Source organism: Prionailurus viverrinus, chromosome B3, assembly GCF_022837055.1.
Source record: "Prionailurus viverrinus isolate Anna chromosome B3, UM_Priviv_1.0, whole genome shotgun sequence".
NCBI classification, from domain to species: domain Eukaryota; kingdom Metazoa; phylum Chordata; class Mammalia; order Carnivora; family Felidae; genus Prionailurus; species Prionailurus viverrinus.
In genome coordinates this window covers 67,391,170-67,405,907 of record NC_062566.1, presented here as the reverse complement: position 1 = coordinate 67,405,907, position 14,738 = coordinate 67,391,170, and positions in this window count along the sequence as shown.

The window sequence follows — 14,738 nt, the reverse complement described above, 5'->3', positions numbered from 1 at the left end:
TGAGAGGAGATCGGAAAGCTAAATAGTCCCCAGAGAGGGGCGTGAAGGCATGTGCCACTGCGGTTGGGGGCTGACGTTTGGAAAACGTCCTGCCAGTGGGTGCAGCACCTGTGAGGCCAGGAGGCTGGAGCCTCTGGGCAGTGGTTGGAACCGCTGGAGAAGAGGGCGTCGCCTAGGTGATGAGCTCTTCTTTCACTACCTCTGAAAGCTAAACTCCATCCTTTCTCCACTCCACTGGGTCTGGAAAAGAAGAGAAATTGTTGATTCTTCTTGGAGACAAGAAGATCCCTCTGCTCCATGGTGTCAAAGAAAAAAAAAAATCGAGGGCAAGCAAACTTTAGTGATAATGTTCCCAGCAGAGTTAGAGGTAGGGAGCTGGAGTTCATTTCCACCACTGGGTTATGGGCCCTGAAGTCAGGGAGACTCTCTGGCTTCCTTGTAATTAGTGCTGGGGAACTGGGAGAGTGAGATTTTGCTACCCCCTGGTGTCCACTTTATAAATGCTGCCCAGTAGCTGGTTACAGAGGCCAACATTTAGGAAACTTTTGTAGAGAATATATTATGAACCTTATTCACTTGTTTCAAATCCAACGGACCCATTTCCAGTGTTGGGAAAGAGTCTGAACTTTCCCTTACCGGGTCTTACCTTCCTTATACTCAAGCAGTTGTCTGGGAAACATTTGGTAGAATCCAAGTTTCCCACAATTAGGAAGTGGACATAAATTGAGCTGGCTCTGGGAGTTCATGCACTCCTGGAAAAAAAAAAAAAAAGGGTGGATCATTTTTTTCAATGGAAAAAGGGGAGCCATTGAAATTTTTTGAGCCTGCAGGGTGATGGAGTTTAGTTGCAAGTTCTGGGATCCAGTTACTCCTTTCCAGAATTTTTTTTTTTTTAGTGTTTATTTCTGAGAGAAAGAGAGAGAGAGATCGCGAATAGGGGAGGGGCAGAGAGAGATGGAGACACAGAATCCAAAGCAGGCTCCAGGCTCTGAGCTGTCAGCACAGAGCCCAACACGGGGCTTGAACTCAGGAGCTGTGAGATCATAACCTGAGCTGAAGTTTGATGCTCACCCAACAGAGCCACCCAGGTGCCCCTAGGAGTTGTTTTAATCTGTACTAAATGAGAAAGATTTTATTTTAGTAAGTAAAGTGAATTTCCTTATAATGGTTAAATACACTTTCTGCAAGAATGCAGGCTGTCACCTACAGTGTGAATGCGTGTGGTATGCATGTGTGTGCAATAGAATGTATGTTGATGAGTATGTTTTGGGGAGATGTGAAGGGGACAGATGATATGGGAGGAATTGGAAGTTTGGAACAGCCCAGGCTTTGAAGCCTTCTCTTGTATTCACAAACAGTTCTCATCATATTTCACCAATTTCAAATTCCTTGGAGCTTACCAAACTCCATTTTATAGATGAACTTCTGGCTTATTGAAGTTAAATAAATTTTCTGGAAGGTGCACAGTAAGTAGAAAAGCCAGGATTTGAGCCCACGCAGTCTGACTCCAGAGTCTTCACTCTCAAACACTAAGTTACAGGGTTTCGTCTAAACTGTCAGAGTCCAGAAAAGAAGCATATTGAACACTACATCACCTTTTCTATCATCTAACCAGCATATTAGAAGATGTTTATTTTTGTAATAGCCAGTGCTGAAAGAGCGTCTAAAAGTGACAGACACATCTCTGTGGGTCAGAGAATAAAAATCCTTTTTTCCTATCTGTTCTAGAATAAGCAATAGTTAAAATAATCCACAAGAAATTTCCAAAATGTTTTTTGTAGGGAAGTAGTGTTATCGAAACATGAGAGAAAGTGGAAGAAACATTTGTTTCTGTAATGCTTATTACCCACTTTCTGTGCCCCAAGAGATGTAATTGGCATTCTAGGTAGGCTTGGGACCATAGGCTCCACTCTTTGTCCACTGGGAGTGGACTCTTTGTTCACTGGGAGTGACCAGGGCCCTGCTTTGGTCCCGGGCTTCCAGACAAGGGGGAAGTGATGAAGGACCACAAATGGGAATTGTAGAGACAAGAAGGGACAGACTTGAGAGAACATGTTTTTGTTACCTGTGCCTTCCAAGGAAACTGGAGCCAAGCCTTAGTTATTTTAGGATAAGAAATCTGTGTAGTATACAGTACATATGTTAATACTGTTTTTTGTTTAATTCTCCCTTAGTTTTGGCTTTATTTTATTGGTAATATTCCTTTAAAAATGTACAACTTACTTTCTCTGAGCTAGGTGTCATCAAAGTCCACACCACCACCATCTTGTCTGTGCTGGTGAATTAGTTTCCATACTGGTTGATGTTCTGTACTCTTACTTCCTGAGAAGCCATTCTCTGCAACCCGTCACCCAGAGCATCTTCTAAAAACTCCAGTCAGATACCCTCAACCCCTTCTAATGGCTTCCAATTTGCATATGGATCATTTTCTGCCTATCTCTCTGAGTGACCCTCCAGCCCTAGTGGCCTTCTTCCAGTTTTTTAAACATGCCTTGCTTATTCCTAATTTGGGGTCTTCTTATTCTCTTTTTCTTCCACCTGGAGACTTCTTTTCACAGTTCTAGGGGGCTGGCTCTCATCCTTTGGGATTTTACTAAAGTGTTGGATTTTCAAATCTCTTCCATGACCACCTGGTCTAAAGTGGTCTTTCACCCATCGTCCCTTCCAATGATGTTATTTTGTTTTGTTTTCTTCACGGTATTTATCTCTTTTTGATTATGTATGTATTTATGTCCTGTCTCTCATAATAGGTCCACCAGCTCCACCATGTATCATTTGAAAATAAGTTCCTTAAAGATAAGGACCTTTGTCTATTTTGTCCCTGCTGTGTCCTAGATAGTGTCTGACTAGATCCCAAGAGATATTACGAATCCAGGTGAAAATGGTAAGGGGAGCAGAAAGACCCACAGAACAGGAACAGTGGTGGGAAGAAGAGAGAGGTGAAAACCATGCCCAAGTGGTGCCTGAGGCCTGGAGTCTGTTGCTTAGCTCTCCTTTCTCCCTGGATTTGTCCCTTACAAGTTCTTTGTTTGGTGGTCAATGTTTACAAGTGGAAAATACACAGGAGACAGAATTAAAGCCAAATGTGGGATGCAGCCACTATGGAAAACATCATGGAGGTTTCCCCCAAAATTAAAAATAGAATTACCATAGGGTCCAGCAATTCCATTTCTGGGTATTTATCTGAAGAAAACAAAAACATGAATTCGAAAAGATATCTGTGCCCCTATGTTTGTTGTAGTGTTATTCAAAATAGCCAAGGTATGGAAACAACCGAAGAGTTCATTGATGGATGAATAAATAAAGGAAACGTGGTGTGTGTGTGTGTGTGTGTGTGTGTGTGTGTGTGTATTTGTATGAATATTATTCAGCCATAAAAAGTGAAATCTTGCCATTTGCTACATGAGTGGATCTTGGGGGAATTATGCTATGTGAAGCAAGTCTGAAAAAGACAAATACCATATGATCTCACTTATATGTGGAATGTAAAAAAACAGAACAAAACACCACACACACGCACACACACAAACACAAGCACACAGAGAACACACTGGTGGTTGCCAGAGGTGGAGGGTGGGCAAAATGGGGGCAGGGGGTCAAAAAGTACAAACTTCCAAATATAAAATAAATAAGTCGTGGAGATATAATGTACATACAGCATGGTGACCATTGTTAATAATATTGTATATTTGAAAGTTGCTAAGAGCAAATCTTAAAAGTTCTCACCATAAGAAGGGCACCTGGGTGGCTCAGTTGGTTAAGCGTTCAGCTCTTGATTTTGCCTCAGGTCATGATCTTGTGATTTGAGAGATGAAGCCTCATGTCACGCTCTGTGCTGACAGTGTAGACGGAGCCTGCTTGCGATTCTCTCTCCCTCTCTCTCTGTCCCTCCCCTGCTTACACTGTCACTCTCTCATTCAAAATAAATAATTACACGTAAAATTTTTTTTAATTAAAAAAATTTTGTACAAGTTCTCATCACAAGAAAAAAATTTTGTAAGTATGTGTGGTGGCTGTTGTTAACTAGGCTGTGGTGATCATTTTGCAATAAATATGAATTATGTTGTATACCTGACACTACTATAATTATGATTTGGTTATAAAAACAAAAAACAGGGGTGCCTGGATGGCTCAGTTGGTTGAATGTCCGACTTTGGTTCAGGTCATGATCTCAGGGTTAATGAGTTTGAGCCCTGCTTCGGGCTCTGTGATGAGAACTCAAGAGCCTGGAGCCTGCTTTGGATTCTGTGTCTCCCTCTTTCTCTGTCCCTCCCCAACTCGTGCTCTGTATCTCTCAAAAATAAATAAATGTTAAAAAAATAAATAAAATAAAAAAAACAAAAAACAAATGTGGAATGTCTTCTGGGTCACATGTAGGCTCACTGAGCTAGGTGAATCTGGAGGAAGCATGGCTTGGAGAGGATGTTCTGGAAGGCTCCCAAATTCACTTATGGCCTTTTTTGATGAACAAAGCCAGAGACTGTTTTATATAGTTGTAGTTCATTTGAAAGTACAGTTTTAGGGGCACCTGGGTGGCTCAATCAGTTGAGCGTCAGACTTCGGCTTATGTCATAATCTTGTGGTTCATGAGTTTGAGCCCTGCATCGGGCTCGGTGCTGACAGCTTGGAGCCTGGAGCCTGTTTCAGGTTCTGTATCTCCCTGTCTCTCTGCCCCTCCCCTGCTTGTATTCTCTCTCTCTCTCTCTGTCTCTCTCTCAAAAATAAACATTAAAAAAAGTTTAAGTACAGTTTTAGGGGTACTCTTGATTTCAGCTCAGGTCCTGATCTCACAGTTTGTCTGTTCAAGCCTCATATCAGTCTCTGAGCTGACAGCGTACGGAGCCTGCTTGGGATTCTGTCCCCCTCTCTGTCCCTCCCCTGCTTGCTCTCTGTCTCACTCAAAATAAATAAAAGTAAACTTTAAAAATATTTCCAAATGAAAAAAAATAGTTGTATATTCTGATTTCTTCACACAGCATTGCCTGTACACATTTCCCTGCATCAATATGATTTTTGTGTGTTTGTCTTCAGTCAGAGTGATGACTTTTGCTGCTTCAGTTAGAGCACTATGTAGTTGCCAGTCATTTATTTAAGTCACTCTCAATTTTAGGACTTTGTATTATTTCTAACTTTTCTCTGTTACACAAAGTGTAAACAGATGTGCACCAATTTACTCCTCCCCACTTGGGGTTATTTCTATTGAGCATATCTTATGGATATTATTGGAACTAGTGGATCACAAAGGGGAAGCCATTTTATAGCTCTTGTTATTGTCTGGTGAGCCAATATTTGGAGGGCAAGGGTCGTGAAACTCCCTTAAAATATTTCAGAGGTTGGGTGTGAAGAACAATTGGGTTTATTCTGTAGGGCTCACAGTGACTGGGCATCGGCGAATTGCTGCAGCGACAGAGATGTAGATTAGTTTCTATATAGGACAATTTAAAATATTTAGAGCTGCCAGAAAATGGCACAGGCTGTCTCCACAGGTAGTAGATTCCTCCTCTCTGGAAAATGTTAAACATAATGAGAGTTTAAAAAAAAATTTTGTTTTATAAGCTTTCCAGATTTGCAATCTGTATATTTTCCTAGCCCCATTCCTTTGCTCTGAAAACAAGTTTTGTTAAACAAACACTTATTAAGATCTAACATGTGCCAGGTATATCTAGGGGCAGCCCGAACCCTCACTGGATGCCTCCCAGCAAAGTCCTCCAGGGGCAGGCAATCTGGGAATTACAACAGCATGAAATCATCAGTCCACCCCACCCCCAACTTCAGAACTGCTAAGCCGGTGAGTGCAGATTTCTCTCCAGTTCCTTAACATCTCCTTTCCTGTGCTCACTGACTACTTGTAGGCCTCTGCCCATATTCTACCCATTCTTAAGAGCCCTTACTACAAAACTTTCTCTCTATGCCATGCCTCCAAACCCAGTACCTAACTGATTGATTCCAAGTAATTGTTACATTGTCTTTTTTTTTATTTCTGCCAAAAATATATATGTATTTAAAATTGATATATTTTTTTTAAGAAATGGGGAGTTTTTGTCCCCACAGTATCTCTAATTGGTGGAATATAGCACTCTTGATTCCACTCATATAACTTCACCTCATCACCCTGAACATGATGGGTATTTTTTACACATACAAACTCTCTCTCTCTTCCATGCAAGCAGCCTGATATATTGATGGAGCCAGTTGCTTAACAATCTGTTGTTGTTGGTTTTTTTTAAGTCCCCTACCTAGTAAAATGTAGTCTTAAAACTCCAAATTTGGCCAAGGAGGAAGAGCCCCAGTTGAGGATGAAGACTCAACCATAGTCCCTTGAGTGTTACTTTTTCTTGGAGATACTTTGCTGATGGCCTCTGCCAGCGCCACACTGGCCTCAGGGGAGTCCTGCTCCCCTTTCTCAGTTTCTCCGGAATGCAAGTCAGCGGAGTGAGCCACTGGGAGGCAGCGTGGGCAGAGGAGGGAGGGCACTGAGGAGAGATACAGTTCCAGGTTTTGTTCTGGTGCTGAAGCCGCCCGCTGTGGGTCTTGGGCCTGAGCCTGGGTCACTGCATCGTCAGTGACCACCCTCCCTTCGAAGTGTTCAGTAACCCTAACAAACATGGGAACACCAGAAAACACAATTACCAAAGCTCACGGTTCACCGTATAGATGAAAACAGTGTAGAAAATGGACTGGTCCTGTGGTGTCAATGTGAATTTTTAAAATGTCCTTTTGGTTCCCGGAAAGAAAATATTCAGAGGGCTACTCTGGCTTTTAAAAATTTATGTTCCCTGATGCCTGGATGGCTCAGTCATTTAAGTGTCTGACTCTTGATTTCGGCTCAGGTCGTGATCTCATGTTTTGTGAGATCAAGCCCCATGGTGGGCTCTGTGCTGACAGTGAGGAGCCTGCTTGGGGTTCTCTGTCTCCCCTCTTTCTCTGCCCCTCCCCTGCTCATGCTCTCTCTCTCTCAAAATAAGTAAACATTAAAAAAAATCATAAAAGGGGATGCTGGGGTGGTTCAGTCAGTTGAGCGACCGACTCGGTTTTGGCTCAGGTTATGATCTTACAGTTTGTGAGTTTGAGCCCTGCCTGCATCGGGCTCTATGCTGACAGTGCAGAGCCTGCTTGGGATTCTCTCTCTCTCCCCTCCTGTGTGAGCCAACTGTCTCTCTCTTTAAGTAAATAAATAAATAAACATTAAAAAATAATAATAAAAGAAAATTTATGTTCCTTATATTAAAAATGCAAATCAGAAGCCCAGTTCTTCCTTAAGCTTTTATGTTTAATTTATAAACAAATATAATTTTTAAAAGGATTCTTCAATTTTATTTATTTATTTATTTATTTATTTATTTATTTATTTGAGAAAGAGGGCTGGAGTGAGTGTGGGGGAGAGAGAATCCCATGAGAAGCAGAAAGAGAGAGGGAGAGAGAGAGAATCCCACTCAGGCGCTGTGCTGACAGTGTGGAGCAGGACTTAATCTCATGAACCATGAAATCATGACCTGAGCTAAAATCAAAAGTTGGATGCTTAACCAACCGAGCCAGCCAGGTGTCCCACAAACATACATTTTGATAATCACTTCATATGCTTGTATTTGATGACTATTTATACATGTACTATTTATACATGTAGTTAATAAGACTACTTTAAACATTAAAAAATATATTTTACACATTTAAAATATTCCATTCTTATAAAGTAATTCAGTCATCTGGCAAACCAACAAGGCATTCCTGAATCCCTAAAACACTAAAATCTAAACAATTTATAAATATGGTGATTCAATTTTGTTTCCTTCAATGTTCTAAAACTAATTTTATTATTAATTTTTTTAATGTTTCTTTATTTGAGACAGAGACAGAGAGACAGAGCATGAGCGGGGGAGGGGCAGAGAGAGAGGGAGACACAGAATCTGTAGCAGGTTCCAGGCTCTAATTGGTCAGCACAAAGCCTGATGCAGAGCTTGAACTCATGAACCATGAGATCATGACCTGAGCTGACGTCGGATCCCTAACTGACTGAGCCACCTAGGCACCCCTCCAAAACTAAATTTAAAGCAAAGTTCCACCTCAAATCACCCATCTAAACCAATTACACATTTTAAATTAGAATTGTAAGGCCAGTTTATTACTGTAATAGACTAAATTTTCTTAAATACTTAAAATACCAAATATGCACAAATTACTTCATATAAACATATTAATGCTACGTGTTTGATTCTTTTAAATATTTCTATCCTTAATTTAAAAAGTTCTGCATGTTAAAACAAACTTACCTACTAAGAAGTAATTGTGTTGTCTTACATGGCTGGGGAGCCCCTTCTCAAGTGACTTTTCGGAAACATGTTCTCAGTGGCCCAGCAGAGATTTTGTTCCAAGACTTTTGGGCAGCTTCTCAGGCCCCAAACTGACCCTCTGAGCCCTCCTTCATGGATGCTGTGTCATTACACTCTGAATGGGCCAGTTTCACAGTCAAAGGCCCCCAAGGTTCAAGTTACACTTCATCTAATTCTTCAACCTACACACGGAAGTCAGAAACTCCCACCCAGGTTGCTGTACAACTTGTTTGGATATAATTAATCTATTGAAGGATTTATTCTTTTCTGAATTCTTTCCACACTCTCCAGCTTCTGAGGACTCCACTCTTATAGATACTGAATGGTCAAATTTGTCCTAGTGTTACCTGACTCTGGTTATAGCCTCCGTGGTATTCCAGAAACATGTAACAGGGGGATTTGTATTTAACAGAGAATGGGTTTGCTTAGTTGGGATGAATGAGGGAAGTGGGAGAAAAATGTTATAGAATCTATTTGAGTCATTGTACTTTCTGTTATTGTTTGATGATGTTTCAAAGGTGGTGTTTTTATTTGCTTCTGAAGCTAGATAATGAATCCTTGATTACAACAATTTGTGTTTGTCTAACTCCAAATTACAGCTCCCCTCCAAAGCCATCGCATGTGTTGGGCACATGTTAGGAACCCAGGATATTTGGAAACAAACAAACAAATCAAGAGCTTTTGTGCCCTCTTAAGGCAGCACCTGGGATAAATGGTGAATTACCGGAGAAGGAAACAAGAATGAGTTGATACAGGTGTCTCTTAGATAAGGACCTTGAATGATTGAGTATGTTTCTACCAACCAAGACTGAGAGATTGCAGGAGGAGGGGCAAGTTTGGAAGCCAGGCAGGTCATGAGCTCAGTTCTGAGTGTTTTTCTTTTTCTTTTTTTTTAATTAAAAAAAAATTTTTTTAAATGTTTATTTAGTTTTGAGAGAGACAGAGACAGAATGCAAGGGGCAGAGAGAGGGAGACACAGAATCCAAAGCAGGCTCCATCCAGGCTTTGGGCTGTCAGCACAGAGCCTGACGCGGGGCTCAAACTCATGAGCTGTGAAATCATGACCTGAGCTGAAGTCAGACACTCAACCGACTGAGCCACCCAGGCACCCCCTGAGTGTTTTTCTTAAGATGCATACAGGGCATTGAGGAGGCTAGTAAATGCAGCTAGATGGCTTTACATGTCTGGAACTTGGGAGATCAGGGAGAGAGGTAAGATTTTGGGAACAGGTAAGTGGCAATTGAAGCCCTGGATGTGCATCAAGTTACTCAAGAGAGTGCTGTTGTGAGAAGAAAAGAGAGCTAAGAATAGGACCCTGAAAAACACCATCATTTAAGGTGCAGACAGAGGAAGTAGAGCCTGCCCACGACACTGGGGAGATGCCAGATGGGTAGGAGAATGTTTTTCTCTCACTTCCAGTATGTCTTCCTTGGTCAAGAGCACAGGAGTGGCCAGATAGCGATGGTGATGGGCAGGGTACAGTATGGCAAGGCCATATTTGGGGTGGGCTAGCATGGTGTGGTAGGTCACAGGGAGCTCTGACTTAAATCTTTCTAGAAAGCAGGGAGGGGGGCTGGGAGTCAGAATTGTTGGATTCTCTGCTTTCTCTGCCACTTCATGTTTCTCCAAACATCCTTTGCTTGTTCTGAGCCATAATCTGTGGAGGCAAGTCTCTTTCAAAATGTGAGAAGGAAGCAGAGTTGGTAGAGGGAAGGAGGGAAGGAGAGGTTGGTTCTCTGTTGAGTGTTCACGTGTGTCGATGTGTTTGTGTATGTTGTCCACACACGTGCACATGTGTGAACGTGTCCCTGTGTATGTATATGTGTATGGATGTGTATGTCTTATATTAGTATTTATGTGTACATGTGTGTATAATGTGTGTTTTTCTCTTGAAAACAGGAAAAGTATAGAAGAGGAAGCATCCAGAAACTCTTATGCCAATTCAAGAGTGATTTTATGTTAATTGAATCTAATAATAAGAAATTTGGTCTTGTGTTTTCTTTTTTTTTAAGTTTAGTTATTTTGAGGGAGGGAGAGAGCGGGGGAGAGGCAGAGATAGAGGGAGAGAGAGAATCCCAGGCAGGCGTTTTGCTCAGTGAGGAGCCCGAGGCAGGGCTTAAACTGTGAGATCATGATCTGAGCGGAAGTCAGGAGTCAGATGCTGTTTTCTATATGTGTATGTTCTATTTCATTTTTCTAGTAATTCACCTTATTGTATTTTACAAAAGCATGGGTCTGGCAGATTGCATACAAAACTGCTCCTTCATCACGGTTAGGGAAACACTAATTAGGACCAGATCAAGATTCTCGGAAGGTCCTGATTCTGAAATTCCCAAGGGAGAGAGACTCACTTCAGAAATCTGAGGTTCCTGCTCTGGGTCTTATCGGTGATCCATGAGGACGAACAAGGGGGTCAGACCTCAGACCTGACTGGCATCTGGGGGCATCACCTGCTCTCCCTCCCCTCCGTCTCCTTTACTCGAGATGGGACCCCTAGGCAGGTCTCAGGTGGGTGGGAGACAGACCCTGCTGGACGTCCCAGCCCGAGGCTGCTCAGGATGCTGCCCTCCCTCCTGCCTGCAGAACAGGTACAGCTGATGCCTGAAAGATAAGAAAGGGTTTCCAAACCTCAGTACTTTCCTGGGATAGTAACACACACTCGTGAGGAAGACCCGAATCTCTAATTGCAGCAAAACCAGGCACCTTTGTCCAATACAGGGAACCCAGTGATAATTCTCCTGCTTTTTTTCCTTGGATAATCTCCCCTGCCTTGGTCCCTCTGAACTGTCCAAACACAGCCCTTCCAAGGCCTGAACTTGGTTAGCATTTGTAATTTTATATTCCTTTTCTTTAAAAGGGTCTTCAACATTATGTATGCCCTGGGCCCCACAAAACCTGGATCCATCTTTACTGAGGTCCTCAGTGCTTGACCCCTGAAGGGCCACACGGTATCACACACAGGAAGCAAGATAAACAGCAGTGAAGGGCCAAAGACAATGACTCCTCTTTCTGCATCATTGGGAGCATCCATAAAATCCCCTATGCAATTAAGTGTGCGTGAAGTTGGGTGTGTGGGAGGGAAGTGGAATTTACAAAGAGGGTAAGGATTAGTAAAGAACTGGAGGGTGGAAATGTAGCAGCAATGTCCAGAGTCTGCAGAGCTTAGGGTGGGGCCTTGGGGGGGGGGTGGACACCGGCTATAGACAATATTATTGAAGTGCACAGTGACCAGTCGACACCAGCTGGAACCAGGCCGTCCTCCTGTTATGGAGAGACACGGGCCATGACGCAAGGAGTGGCCAGTTGCTTCTCTCTGTACAGCAGTCTGGGTACTTCCCTGAGGTGAGCTCACATGTAGTTAAGGACACAGGCCCTTGGCTCAGGTGGCAGTTTTCACAGCCCTTCTTGCAGGCTACAGTGGGGGTCTGACAGGTGGCGGCCGATGAGGGAGCAGGAGGCAGGCAGAGGGGCCAAAGCACAAGCTAACACCCAATCCCCTCCCCAGGTGGGATCTGTGTGATATTCCTTGGACAAGGAACAAGAAAAAAGGAAAGGGGTTTAAGTGTTTGCCAGGGTGATGTGGGAAACTAAGGCAAGTGGAAAACTAAATTCCCTTACTGCCTACAGCCCACTGACAAGTCCTTGAAATCGGCAGAGTGACCTCCCTCTAGGAGCTCAGCTGCCTCAAGGATGACACTTTGCTGGGGCAAAAGAGAACCTTAGCTTAACATTATCCCAACCTTGAGGATCCTTGAAGTCTACTTCCTTTATCTCAACTGTCCCAAGATATATGCTGGCAATCATACTCCAAGCTTATGCCCCCCCCCCCATTATACATCGATATATCATACCGATGTACATAAAGGGCCTCATGACTGAGGTTTTACTAAACGGTAATAAATGGCATTTCCCTAGCAATAGCTAGTCCCTTGAGGTCCTGGAAACCTTGCTTCCAAATTCCTCAGGTCTATCCCTGACCCCCCTCCCAACCTGAACATATATAACGAGTTACCATCAGGACCCCCAGTGCAGCTCTTCCTGCCCATAGGTCCTGTCCCCGTGCTTTAATAAAATCACCTTTTGCACCGAAGAAGTCTTCAAGAATTCTTTCTTGGCTGTTGGCTCTGGACCCCACGAACCCCCCTGTCACCCCAAAACTTCATCAGCAGCCACACTGGAGAGGCTTCATGCAGGAAAGTGTTGAGGTCTTTGCAGTGTTTTGTGTACTTGTCGATGTTGCCCATTGCGGTGTTGCACCCCTGCTGCATGTGCTGAGTTTCAAACCACCGAGCTGCAGTCATGTCGCTGGGCTTGGCACTGACTGGGACCTCAACTGGCCACAGCCCCAGGAGCAGCCCAGAGGGCATGATCCCCCTCTGGCTGCTGCCCTCTCTCTTAGGGGAGTAATGGCATGGAGGAGGAGGAGGAGGAGGAGGACACCATGGGGACAGCCCCGCTAGCCTTTCCAAGAATTTCATACCCCCAGGCAAGTATTGCAGACCTTCTAAGGCAGACATTTAAGAACACCACTGGAATTTTATTGTTCAGTCTCCGCAGATAATGTGCCTTTTTATGCCCTCAATAAATACTGACATTGTTCATCCCTCTTAAGAGTTTTATGAGGCGAGTATGATTATTTTTTTAAATGTCTGAGAAAAGTTGAGAAAATCGCCCATCATCACACAACTAAAGAGTGTCAGACAAGATTTTAATCAACGCTTCTCAGTTTCCAATGCCCCTATTCCTTCCATGTGCCCATGTTTCTTCTTTGAAACTCTGAAACATCAGACCACAGGGGAAACCAATCTTGGAAGAAAAATGGGCTAAGTAAGGGTCCACACCCCACTCTCCCAGGTTAGCTCAGGAGTTCCTGAAAGAGTCAGCATTAAGGCTGGGGAGTGAGGCTAATGCCTTTCTGTTCTTACAGAAGCTAGAAAAACAGTCACTTCCAGTAAGAGAATCACTGTTCCAGCTGGCCAAGCAACATGGTGAGTGGGGTTCTTTTGTGGCAGAAATTTGCCCTGTTGGAGAGAGTCTTGGGATAATAGAGGGTTAGAGCTGGAAGAGTCCTTAGAAATACCTCGATCAACTCCTTCTTGTACCAATGAAGGAGCTGGAGTTTGTGAAACAGCAAGTGCCCTTCCCAAGGCCGAGTGAATGGCAGAGCCAGGGCCGGGAGCTTTCTGACTTTCAACCCACCCCTTTGGTGTGATGCCAGGCTGAAAAGGGAAGGAGAAAATGGTTCCCATGGAGGCAGAGCACAGTGAGTGTGTCTCTGTTTGTAGTCTTAGGTGGTGCATGAACATTGCCTTCAATAGTTCTCTTATGATCCCTGTGATAAAAATTTAGGAGGAAGTCTTGTATTAGAGCAGGGAGGTAAATAAATTGTTTGTTTCTCTCCTTTTCCAACAGAGACCACAGACTTCAGGCTGAGTCTTCAACTGAAAACAATATCTGGGTAGAATTTTTAAAAATTGGATGACGTTGGGGCACCTGGCTGGCTCAGTGGGTAGAACATAGGACTCTTGAACTCAGGGTAATGAGTTCAGGCCCCATGTTGGGTGTAGAGATTACTTAAAAAATTTATAATTAAAAAAAAAATCAACGGTGCTTTAAAAAAAACCCTAAAAATTAGATGACATTCATTAAGCTTATTTTTTATTTACTAAAAAAATGTTTTTTTATGTTTATTTTTGGGAGAGAAAGAGAGAAAGAGAGAGAGTGTGAGTGGGGGAAGGGCAGAGAGGGAGGAAGACACAGAATCCAAAGCAGGCTCCAGGCTGAGCTGTCAGCACAGAGCCGGATGTGGGGCTCCAACTCACGAACTGGGAGATAGTGACCTGAGCTTAAGTTGGACTCTCAACCGACTGAGCCACCCAGGCGCCTCTCATTAAACTTATTTTTACTCGTATTTATTAAGTGACACCAGTATTCCTTGAAATAAGGTGTTGCACAATTTCATTGAAAAAGAATTATCTGAGGGGCGCTCGGGTGGCTCAGTTTGTTATGTCCAGAATTCGTGATCCCCAAAGACCACCAGGGAGCCAAGTCCCTGGTGCAAAAGCAAAGAGCCTTTATTCGAGCTAGCTCAAGCTCAATCCCCTACCTGAACGGAGGCAGCGGTGAGATACCGGAGAGAGAGCGGGTTTCAAAAGCACAAAGGTTTTATAGGGATCATGGCCTCAGCCGATTGGCTGGGGAAGGATAGAACAATGGCTGCCAAGGTGTGGTCCCAGATCAGCAATTATCAGCTTCACCTGGAACTTGTTAAAAAGGCAAATGTTGGGGCGCCTGGGTGGCGCAGTCGGTTAAGCGTCCGACTTCAGCCAGGTCACAATCTCGCGGTCCCTGAGTTCGAGCCCCGCCGCGGGCTCTGGGCTGATGGCTCAGAGCCTGGAGCCTGTTTCCGAT